The 11,497-nt window shown below is 41.5% G+C and overlaps 4 non-coding genes across 4 annotated transcripts; all 4 read left to right on the top strand.

Annotated features, from left to right (window-relative positions):
* Positions 1–702: 702 nt before the first annotated feature.
* On the top strand, positions 703–774 carry trnac-gca (transfer RNA cysteine (anticodon GCA)). Its single transcript has one exon. It is a non-coding gene; the product is annotated as a tRNA-Cys (tRNA).
* Positions 775–4,566: 3,792 nt separating this feature from the next.
* On the top strand, positions 4,567–4,638 carry trnac-aca (transfer RNA cysteine (anticodon ACA)). The gene has a single exon. It is a non-coding gene; the product is annotated as a tRNA-Cys (tRNA).
* Positions 4,639–5,182: 544 nt separating this feature from the next.
* Positions 5,183–5,254, top strand: trnac-gca (transfer RNA cysteine (anticodon GCA)). The gene has a single exon. It is a non-coding gene; the product is annotated as a tRNA-Cys (tRNA).
* A 775-nt stretch (positions 5,255–6,029) lies between these two features.
* On the top strand, positions 6,030–6,101 carry trnac-gca (transfer RNA cysteine (anticodon GCA)). The gene has a single exon. It is a non-coding gene; the product is annotated as a tRNA-Cys (tRNA).
* The last annotated feature ends 5,396 nt before the right edge of the window (positions 6,102–11,497 follow it).

The following is an 11,497-nucleotide window of genomic DNA, read 5'->3' on the forward strand; positions in this document are numbered from 1 at the left end:
ACAGGTGGAAGATGGGACGGTCGGAGTGCCAGCAGCGCATCTCGGGTGTAGGTAGTAAGATGCTGGGCCTGGATGCCCGCTGAATAAGTTTGGCATGGTACACATACTCCGACAATGAGCAACACAAGATATATGTAATGAATAAATATTTCCATGTTGACTTCACGTTCCCACAGCGCAGCAACACATTCACAAACATACAAGCCAACGCAACCAACAAACAAACAAAACGACGATCGCAGTAAACAGCGTGCCCGAGTCGCAAACAGAGCAGCGCCACCGGAAGACTGCATAAAGTGGTAGAACATTTGAATGCAAATCAAGAGGTCCCCGGTTCAAATCCGGGGGCCCCCTTTGCATTTGGCATGTTAGGAATATGTGTAGCCATATCTTTCTGCCTTTTTATGCTCATACTGTATGGGGTTATATCTCAATGGCACAGCGTTTCATTGTAGATCAAGAAGTCCCAGGTTCATTCCATGTGCCTCCTTTGGGCTTGGCATATTAGGAATAAACAAATCCTTGACATAAGTTCATTTTTGTGGTTTGTGATCATGCAGTACGGGTTATAGCTCAACAACAGAGCATTTGTCTGCAAGTCAATAGGTCTACTATTTTGATCTGGCTTGCTTGACAAAATCAATGACATGATTTCAAAGTGAGTCTGTCATCTTGTCTGTGGCTATGATCCAGGGAATCTGTGGGGGTATAGCTCAGTGGTAGAGCATTTGACTGCAGATCAAGAGGTCCTTGGTTCAAATCTGGATGCCCCCTTGGATTTGGCATGTTAGGAATATGTGTAGCCATATCTTCCTGCATTTTTGTGCTCATACTGTACGGGGTTATATCTCAAAGGAACAGTGTTTTATTGCAGATCAAGAGGTCCTAGGTTCATTCCATGTGCCTAATTTGGGCTTGGAATATTAGGAATAAACAAATCCTTGACATGAATTCATTTTTGAGGTTTTATGCTCATGCAGCACGGGGTTATAGCTCAACGACAGAGCATTTGTCTGCAGATCAATAGGTCTACGTTTTGGATCAGGTTTGCTTGACATAATCAACGACATGATTTCAAAGTGAGTCTGTAATCAAGTCGTCCACCGTTCAAATCTGGGTGTCCCCTTTGGACTTGTGAATGTGTGACAGTGAAGGAGTCAATGTTTGATATTGTTGAATTGTAGGATCTAACTTAATCTTTGGCTCGAAGCACAGAAGTCTATAGGGGTATAGCTTAATGAAAGAGCATTTTTCTGCAAAGATGTGGGGGCATAGTTCAGTGGTAGAGCATTTGAGTGCAGATCAAGATGTCCACGGTTCAAATCCGAGTGTGAGGCGATGATCCAGGGAGGCTGTGGGGGTATAGGTCAGTGGTAGATAAGATAAAGATGTCCCCCAGGGGGGAAATTTGTCTTGGGCTACAGTCACTGCGACACACACTTACAACGTACCACATAAAAAATACACAGAATATAAACAACACAAACATGCGTCATTACACTGTATCGTGAAAATTACAAAAAATAATTTATAATAATAATTGCACAACACAGTGGGGATAAAAAGTATACAAGTAGGTAACCGTCATTTGCTACTGTTTAGCATCTTAATGGCAGCTGGGATGAATGAGTTTTTATACCTCTTTAAGCTGCAGTACGGCATTCTAAATCGTTTACCTGAGGGTAACAACTCTATTTCCTTATTCAGAATGTGGGATGGATCATCCAGAATCTTATATGCCTCCCTGAGCACAGATTTTTCATACAGTGACTGAAGGTAGCACTGTTCTTGGTAGCCTACAATTTTAAAAGCTGTATTGATCAGCCGCCCCAACTTAGATTTAAGCTGAACTGAAAGATTACCATACCAGGTCTGCATGCTATAACGTATCACACTCTCTAAAATAATTTCGAAAGACAGAAGCAAGATTTTGTTGTTAACACCAAACAGTCTTAACCTTCTTAAAAAGTATATCCTTTGTTGCAACCTGGTGCAAAGATTTTCAACATGAATGTGCCAGGTAAGGGAAAAATCTATAAAAACACCCAGATACTTATATGACGTAACCTGGCGTATTGGTTTGTTATGAATAAGTACAGGATTAGGTTCACAGATTGATCTTGGGTCAAATATCATCTCCTCTGTTTTAATGACGTTAACCATCAGATGGTGAGCATCACACCAGTCCACAAACTGTTTAATTTCTGAATGGTAGGAGACTGTGTCTTGGTCTCGAAACAATAAGCTAAGGATAGCAGTGTCATCAGAGAATTTAACAATATAATTGTGTGGATGTTTACTCACACATTCATTGGTATAGATAGTAAAAAGGACAGGGGAGCTCACACAACCCTGTGGTGCCCCCGTGCTGATGGATTTGGGGTCTGAGACTGCCTTGTGTACTTTAACATATTGTGTCCTATTAGTTAAAAAGGAGTAATACCATTCAACAATAAAAGAGCTTACACCCATATTTTTAAGTGTCTCAAGTAAAATAACTGGCTGAATCGTATTGAAGGCCGAACTAAAATCTATAAAAAGTAAGCATGCGTAGGCCTTCGGGTCCTCCAAGTGCTTAAGGACTAGGTGGGTGATGCTACTTATAGCATCATCTGTACTCCTACCCCGTTTATAGGCAAACTGCCAGGGATCTAACTTTTTGTTAACCTCAGTTTTTAAAAGAGACACCATATATTTCTCAAAACACTTCATTACAATGGATGTCAATGCTACTGGTCTAAAATCATTGTTCTCCTTGGTACAGGGTTTCTTTGGTACTGGAATAATAACAGTCTTTTTCCATAGGGCTGGGATGATGTGAGAGTCAAGTGATCGCTGAAAGATAGGGCACCAGGCTGGAACAAGCTCCTCCGGCATTATTATTTGGGTAAACCACAACCTCTTTCTTTGTAAGGACGCTATCTATGCAATAATTTATATAGTCTGTGATTGTCTCTGTTGTAACATCAATACCTGTGTTGTGAAACACACTCCAATCTGTACACAAGAAGCATCCTTTTAGTGTTTCTATCCCCTCATCAGACCACACACTGACTGTTTTCACTTGTGGTTTGCTGCATTTCATCATGGTTTTGTAGATGGGAATTAAGTGAATCACGTTGTGGTCTAAATTGGCCAATGGGGCTTTTGGTTTGGCTAAATAGGCATTTTTAACATTGCCATAACATTTGTCAATAGTCTTGTTTTCACGTGTGCTGCACTTGATATATTGTTCAAACCCAGGGAGTGCTAATTTAAGTTTACAGTGATTGAAGTCGCCCACTACAAACACGGGGGCGCCCGGAGCGCGCTGCAGTTCTTGGTGTACACAGTCAGCAATGCAAGCTGCGGCCCTAGCTGCATTCCCGCTGGGAGGAATGTACACAACGCACATGGCCACACTTCCGAACTCCCTTGGGAGGTAAAACGGTCTCATAGTCAAATGCAAAATCTCGACATCCGGACAGCAAAGTGTTTTCCTAACTGTGTACTGTTTGCACCAGCTGTTACTTACATACACAGCCATGCCGCCACCTTTCGTTTTTTTGGATTGTTCAGTCCTCTCTGCCCTGACAAGTGAAAATCCATCGATGTCAATCAGAGAGTTTTGGATATCCCTGTGTAACCACGTTTCCGTGATCACCAACTTGAGGTGCGATACTCAGAGCATTTTCTGCTATTAATCCGAAGTTTGTCTATTTTAGCTCGAAGTGATCTTGCGTTGCATAATATCATTGAAGGTAGAGGAGGCTTACTGCCTCTCCATCGTAAATGCTGACGCGCTCCACCGCGCCGACCCCTTTTCCTCGACCACCCTGGCCGAGCGCTCACGCAGGCTGGTAAATCCACAGGTGGAAGATGGGACGGTCGGAGTGCCAGCAGCGCATCTCGGGTGTAGGTAGTAAGATGCTGGGCCTGGATGCCCGCTGAATAAGTTTGGCATGGTACACATACTCCGACAATGAGCAACACAAGATATATGTAATGAATAAATCTTGCCATGTTGACTTCACGTTCCCACAGCGCAGCAACACATTCACAAACATACAAGCCAACGCAACCAACAAACAAACAAAAACAATTAACAAACAAAATGACGATCGCAGTAAACAGCGTGCCCGGGTCGCAAACAGAGCAGTGCCACAGGAAGACTGCAAAAAGTGGTAGAGCATTTGAATGCAGATCAAGAGGTCCCCGGTTCAAATCCGGGGGCCCCCTTTACATTTGGCATGTTAGGAATATGTGTAGCCATATCTTCCTGCCTTTTTGTGCTCATACTGTATGGGGTTATATCTCAATGGCACAGCGTTTCATTGTAGATCAAGAAGTCCCAGGTTAATTCCATGTGCCTCCTTTGGGCTTGGCATATTAGGAATAAACAAATCCTTGATATAAGTTCATTTTTGTGGTTTGTGATCATGCAGTACGTGTTATAGCTCAACAACAGAGCATTTGTCTGCAAGTCAATAGGTCTACTATTTTGATCTGGCTTGCTTGACATAATCAACGACATGATTTCAAAGTGAGTCTGTCATCTTGTGTGTGGCTATGATCCAGGGAATCTGTGGGGGTATAGCTCAGTGGTAGAGCATTTGACTACAGATCAGGAGGTCCTTGGTTCAAATCTGGATGCTCTCTTTGGATTTGGCATGTTAGGAATATGTGTAGCCATATCTTCCTGCCTTTTGTGCTCATACTGTACAGGGTTATATCTCAAAGGTACGGCAAGGAATACAACTTATTTGGAGGGTTTGAGTTGTAGAGTTGTTGATTCTGATTTGGAGTAACCAAAGACCTGAGTTTACAGTGAAGGAGTCAATGTTTGATATTGTTGAATCGTAGGATCTAACTTAATCTTTGGCTCGAAGCACAGAAGTCTGTAGGGGTATGGCTTAATGAAAGAGCATTTATCTGCAAAGATGTGGGGGCATAGTTGAGTGGTAGAGCATTTGAGTGCAGATCAAGAGGTCCTCGGTTCAAAATTGGGTGCCGCTTATGGATTTGGCAGATTAGGAATAAGTGCAAACATATCTATATAGAAAGATTCTGTATGTGATTGTAACTCAGTGGCACATCCTCTCGAGAGGTTCTTTTTTGTATATGGCACGCTTGTCATATCCAAAAACTTTATTCAAAATTGAGACCTGCCATCTTGTGTGAGGCTATGATCCAGGGAGTCTGTGGGGGTATAGCTCAGTGGTAGAGCATTTGACTGCAGATCAAGATGTCCCTGGTTCAAATCTGGGTGCCCCCTTTGGAATTGGCATGTTAGGAATATGTGTAGCCATATCTTCCTGACTTTTTGTGCTCATACTGTACAGGGTTATATCTCAATGGCACGGCGTTTGATTGTAGATCAAGAAATCCCAGGTTCATTCCATGTGCCTCCTTTGGGCATGTTAGGAATAAACAAATCCTTGACATAAGTTCATTTTTGTGGTTTGTGCTCATGCAGTACGGGGTTATAGCTCAACGACAGAGCATTTGTCTGCAGATCAATAGGTCTAAATTTTGGATCTGGCTTGCTTGACATAATCAACGACATGATTTCAAAGTGAGTCTGTAATCAAGTCGTCCACAGTTCAAATCTGGGTGCCCCTTTGGACTTGTCTTATTTGGAAGTTTTGAGTTGTAGAGTTGTTGATTCTGATAGGGAGTAACCAAAGACTTGAGTTTACCGTGAAGCAGTCAATGTTTGATATTGTTGAACCGTAGGATGTAACTTAATTTTTGGCTCTAAGCACAGAAGTCTGTGGGGGTTTGGCTCAATGAAAGAGCATTTTTCTGCAAAGATTTGGGGGTATGGCTCAGTGGGAGAGCATTTGACTGCAGATCAAGAGGTCCCCGGTTTTGCAGATTAGGAATAAGTGCAAACATATCTATATTGAAAGATTCTGTATGTGATTGTAACTCAGTGGCACATTCTCTCGAGAGGTTCTTTTTTGTATCTGGCATGCTTGTCATATCCAAAAACTTTATTCAAAAGTGAGTCTGTCATCTTGTGTGAGGCTATGATCCAGGGAGTCTGTGGGGGTATAGCTCAGTGGTAGAGCATTTGACTGCAGATCAAGAGGTCCCCGGTTCAAATCTGGATGCCCCCTTTGCATTTGGCATGTTAGGAATATGTTCAATTCAAGTTTATTTGTATAGCGCTTTTTACAATACAAATTGTTACAAAGCAACTTTACAGAAAATTATGTTTCTACAATATTTAGTAGTAGCTAGTAGTTTGTGCACGTTTGACAGGATTTTAGAAAAAAAAAAAAAATAATAATAATAATACAAGACGTAGTCAGCTAGACGATGAACTATCAATATTATTAATTAATAGTTATTATTATATGATGCAGTCACACATGTAGCAATAATTGTTATTTCTGTTTGTTGATTCAAGGTTAGGATCATCTGGGGTCCTCTGAGGGTCAGCATCATCTCTTCTCAGGTGTTCTGGATCCAGACTGGAGCTTGTAAATCCCGTGGCAAAACATAGAAACAAAATAGAGACATCATTAGCATAGCTGCTGATCCAACAAAGTAAAATTAGTTTAACCCAAGCTAAAGAATAAAAATGCATATTTGATCAGAGGCAACTACACTCACAATTTAAAAGATACATTATCCGTATGCTTGGCGAAAGAGATGTGTTTTTAATCTAGATTTAAACAGAGAGAGTGTGTCTGAACCCCGAACATTATCAGGAAGGCTATTCCAGGTTTTGGGAGCCAAATGTGAGAAAGCTCTACCTCCTTTAGTGGACTTTGCTATCCTAGGAACTACCAAAAGTCCAGCGTTTTGTGACCTTAGGGTGCGTGATGGATTGTAGCGTGGTAGAACGCTAGTTAGGTACGCAGGAGCTAAACCATTTAGGGCCTTATAGGTAAGTAATAATAATTTGTAACTGATACGGAACTTAATAGGTAGCCAGTGCAGAGACTGTAAAATTGCGGTAATATGATCATATTTTCTTGACCTCGTAAGGACTCTAGCTGCTGCATTTTGGACTACCTGTAGCTTGTTTATTGACAAAGCAGGACAACCACCTAGAAGTGCATTACAATAGTCCAGTCTAGAGGTCATGAATGCATGAACTAGCTTTTCTGCATCAGAAACAGATAACATGTTTTGTAGCTTGGCAATGTTTCTAAGATGGAAGAATGCAGTTTTTGTAACATTGGAAATATGATTTTCAAAAGACAAATTGCTGTCTAATATAACACCCAGATTTCTGACTGTAGAGGAAGTAACAGTACATCCGTCTAGTTGCAGATTGTAATCTACAAGATTCTGTGTAGTGTTTTTTGGTCCAATAATTAATATCTCTGTCTTATCCGAATTTAATTGGAGAAAATTATTTGTCATCCAATCTTTTACATTTTTAACACACTCTGTTAGCTTAGATAATTGGGAAGTTTCATCTGGTCTCGTTGAGATATATAGCTGAGTATCATCAGCATAACAGTGGAAGCTAATTCCGTATTTTCTAATAATATTACCAAGGGGCAACATGTATATTGAAAATAGAAGGGGACCTAGGACAGATTCTTGTGGCACTCCATATTTTACTGATGATAAATGAGATGACACCCCATTTAAGTAAACAAAATGGTAGCGATCGGACAGGTAGGATCTAAACCATCTTAGAGCCTGCCCTTGAATACCTGTATAGTTTTGTAATCGATCTATGAGTATGTCATGAACTATGGTGTCGAACACAGCACTAAGATCAAGTAAGACTAGAAATGAGATGCAGCCTTGATCTGACGCAAGGAGCAGGTCATTTGTAATTTTAACAAGTGCAGTTTCTGTGCTATGGTGGGGCCTAAAACCTGACTGAAATTCTTCATACAGATAAGTTTTATGCAGGAAGGTGCTCAATTGAGCAGACACAACTTTTTCTAAAATTTTAGACATAAATGGAAGATTTGAAATAGGCCTATAATTTGCCAGTACACTAGGATAGTACACTTTGGATAGTTTTGGTTATTTTCAATGAGTCTGTGTATATGCTCTGCCCTAGCAGTTTTTAGAGCCTGTCTATAGCTGGACATACTGTTTTTCCATGCAATTCTAAAAACTTCCAAGTTAGTTTTTCTCCATTTGCATTCAAGACTACAAGTTACTTTCTTGAGAGAGTGAGTATTACTGTTATACCATGGCACGGTACGTTTTTCTCTAACCTTTTTCAATTTGATGGGGGCAACAGCTTCTAATGTATTAGAGAAAATAGTGCCCATGTTGTCAGTAATTTCGTCTAATTCATGTGTATTTTTGGGTACAAATAGCAGTTGAGATAGATCAGGCAGGTTATTTGCGAATCTTTCTTTGGTGGCTGGAACAATAGTTCTGCCCAGACGGTAACGCTGAGACATATAGTTAATATCAGTTATACGCAGCATGCACGATACAAGGAAATGGTCTGTAATATCATCACTTTGGGGTACAATATCTATAGCAGTAAGATCGATTCCATGCGATATAATTAAATCTAGTGTATGATTAAAACGATGAGTGGGCCCGGTGACATTTTGCTTGACTCCAAAGGAGTTTATTAGGTCAGTAAACGCAAGTCCTAATGTATCATTTGCATTATCAACGTGAATATTAAAATCTCCCATGATTAGCGCCTTATCAACTGTAACTAGAAGGTCTGAGAGGAAATCTGCAAATTCTTTTAGGAATTCTGTATACGGCCCTGGTGGTCTATACACAGTAGCCAGAGCAAGAGATACATTAGATTTCTGTTGCATGTCTGACAGTGTAACATTTAGCAGAAGTATTTCAAAAGAGTTAAACCTGTATCCTGTTTTCTGGGTAACATTGAGAATATCACTATATATTGTTGCAACACCTCCGCCACGACCAGTCTGATGGGGCTCATGCTTATAACAGAAGTTTGGTGGAGTAGACTCATTTAGACCAAAATAATCATTTGGTTTTAGCCAGGTTTCAGTCAAGCACAGTACATCAAAACTATTATCTGTGATCATTTCATTTACAATAACTGCTTTGGGTGTGAGTGATCTAATATTTATGAGCCCAAACTTTAAAAATTGTTTTTGTTCATTTACTTTACATTTTTCTGGTTTAATTACGATAAGATATTTTCTAGATCCTACATTATATTTTGACCTCACTATTCGGGGAACAGACACAGTCTTAATAGTTTTTACAGCGCAAGTACTTTTATCATTTAAGCGGGTGGAACAAAGCTCATCATAATAGTTATTTGAGAATTGTCTTACTAGTCACATGGAGCGAAGTGTCCTGGAGATGTTGTCAGAGAGCAGCTCCGCTCCGACTCTGCTGGGGTGAAATCCATCAGCGCGAAACAGCCTAGGACGCTCCCAGAAAAGATTCCAGTTATTAACAAATAGCAGTTTCTGTTCTTTTCACCATGACAACAACCATTCATTTAAAGCAAAAAGTCTACTGAACCTTTCGTGTCCTCGTCGGTACGTGGGCAGTGGTCCTGACACGATGATCGTCGCCGCGGGCGTCGTGCTGCGAACCGTCTCGATCAGGCTGCTGAAGTCCCTCTTCAGCGTCTCCGTCTGCCGCAGCGTGGTGTCGTTAACCCCGGCGTGAAGCACGACCGCTCTGGGGCTCTCACCGGCCTTCAGGATCGCGGGTTTCTGCGCAGAAACATCGAGAACACGAGCACCAGGCAAACAATGAGTGTGCACTTTACCTTCGGCTAACGTAACAATTACGTGTCGGACGATAGAGTGTCCGATGATCACAGCGTCGCGTCCTGTCTCGCGGAGGGGAGCGAAGCGGTTCCGGATGGAGATGTCGAAGGCAGGAAAGGGAAAAGTCGTCGCCCGGGACCCGGCTCGCGTCCTCTGCTGTGGATGCACCCAGGGTCCGTGGTGTCCCGGCGTCGCAGTGAAGGACATCTGGGAATATTGCGTCCTGGGTGCACCGGACCTGTGCAGAGAAACACACAGAGTAGACGTGGTGGGACTGTTAGCAGCACGCTGTATACTTACCCCGGACTTGTGAGCGTCAGCCCGGAATGATTCTAGCGCGGCTCTCCGCTCTCTCAGCTGGGCCTGCCTTTCCTCCAGGTCGCAAATCTGCTTCCCCACGGCCTAACCCATATTATGAGGTTATTAATGAAAGTGAGACCAATTTTTAATCCGCAAAGTTGCTGATGTAGTTTCGTCTACCGGTTCTCAGAAGAATCACACTCAGTCAGTGGTTTTCTCTCAGAAGAAAATACTTTATTTTATGGAAAACAACGCCGAGAGTCCTTGCAAGGAAATCTCTCGAATGTTTTTTGGTATCTCCTTATATACACTATATGGGGTGGTTCCACAATAGTCAAACTTTTCCTTATGATTACAATTTTAATACCTCCTTAGAGAGGAGAGGCCCCCTGCTTGATTTATTCTAAAGAAAGGCCCTGTATGTATGTCTGACCATAAGTTTGTCATCAGTTTTGTACATTCCAGCACATAGGCAACTTTCTATTTTATTGCCTAAAATATGTGACAACCAAAATCCAACATTTTCTCTATGCATATTTCTACAGTATTATGGGACAAAACTTACAAAAATGGATTCCTCGGAGCTTGCAGAGTACAGCTGATGAGACTTCAACCACGAAATCGCTAAAATGTATCTGTCAACGGAACCATTAGGAAGGGTGTGCTGAATAAATGGCAAATAGGAGGTTTTTTTTTTTTAAAAAATGTCCATTTACAATTTATTCAGCGGAACCTCCGTAGTGCTCCCGTGGACATAAATTTTTATGCAAATTCTACAGTATTATGTGACAAATCTTACATAAATGGACTCTACTGAGCGTGCTGTGTACAGTAGAGGTGTTTCCATTAACAATATTGCACTCATTTGAAATAAATCAAGTTAAATAGACTTGCTATTTGATAATCTGCAAGTGGACACATATGCTGTCAAATAAATTGAGGGTAGACATGCACCATATGTGGTGAAATTTTTTATATGGAAATTCTACATTATTATGGGATAGATCTTACATTAATGGACTCTGCTGAGATGTCTGAGTACACTGCAGGCGTTTTGATCAACAATATTGCATATTTTTAATTAAATCAAATTTAATAGAATTGCTATTTGTTAAACCTCAGGTGCACACATATCCCACTTGCCATTTATTCATATTGGATGGATACCAAATTTGGGGCACCGTATCTCCTTCTCCCGGGGGTTAAGGGACTTGGGGCCGGTGGTGTCGGATAGAGGTCCTCAAGGTCTAATATTGACCAGAGGTTGGTGTTTTCCCCTCCTTTTGAGTGAGTTATGGCCGGTCAAATTTTGGGACTTTTTGCATTTGCGGGGCCGTATCTCTGGCCCCCGGTGGTCTATCGACTTGGGGGAGGTGGCTTCAGAGAGGGCCCTTCGAGTGCTATCAAGTCACCCAGTTTCAATTTGCTAGGTCTCTTCCTTCCATTTGACTATCAAAAATGTGGGGGGCCATAACTCCGCCCCCTGGAGTTTTATGGATGGGGGCCAG

Source organism: Carassius carassius, chromosome 38 (genome assembly GCF_963082965.1).
Source record: "Carassius carassius chromosome 38, fCarCar2.1, whole genome shotgun sequence".
Classification (NCBI taxonomy): domain Eukaryota; kingdom Metazoa; phylum Chordata; class Actinopteri; order Cypriniformes; family Cyprinidae; genus Carassius; species Carassius carassius.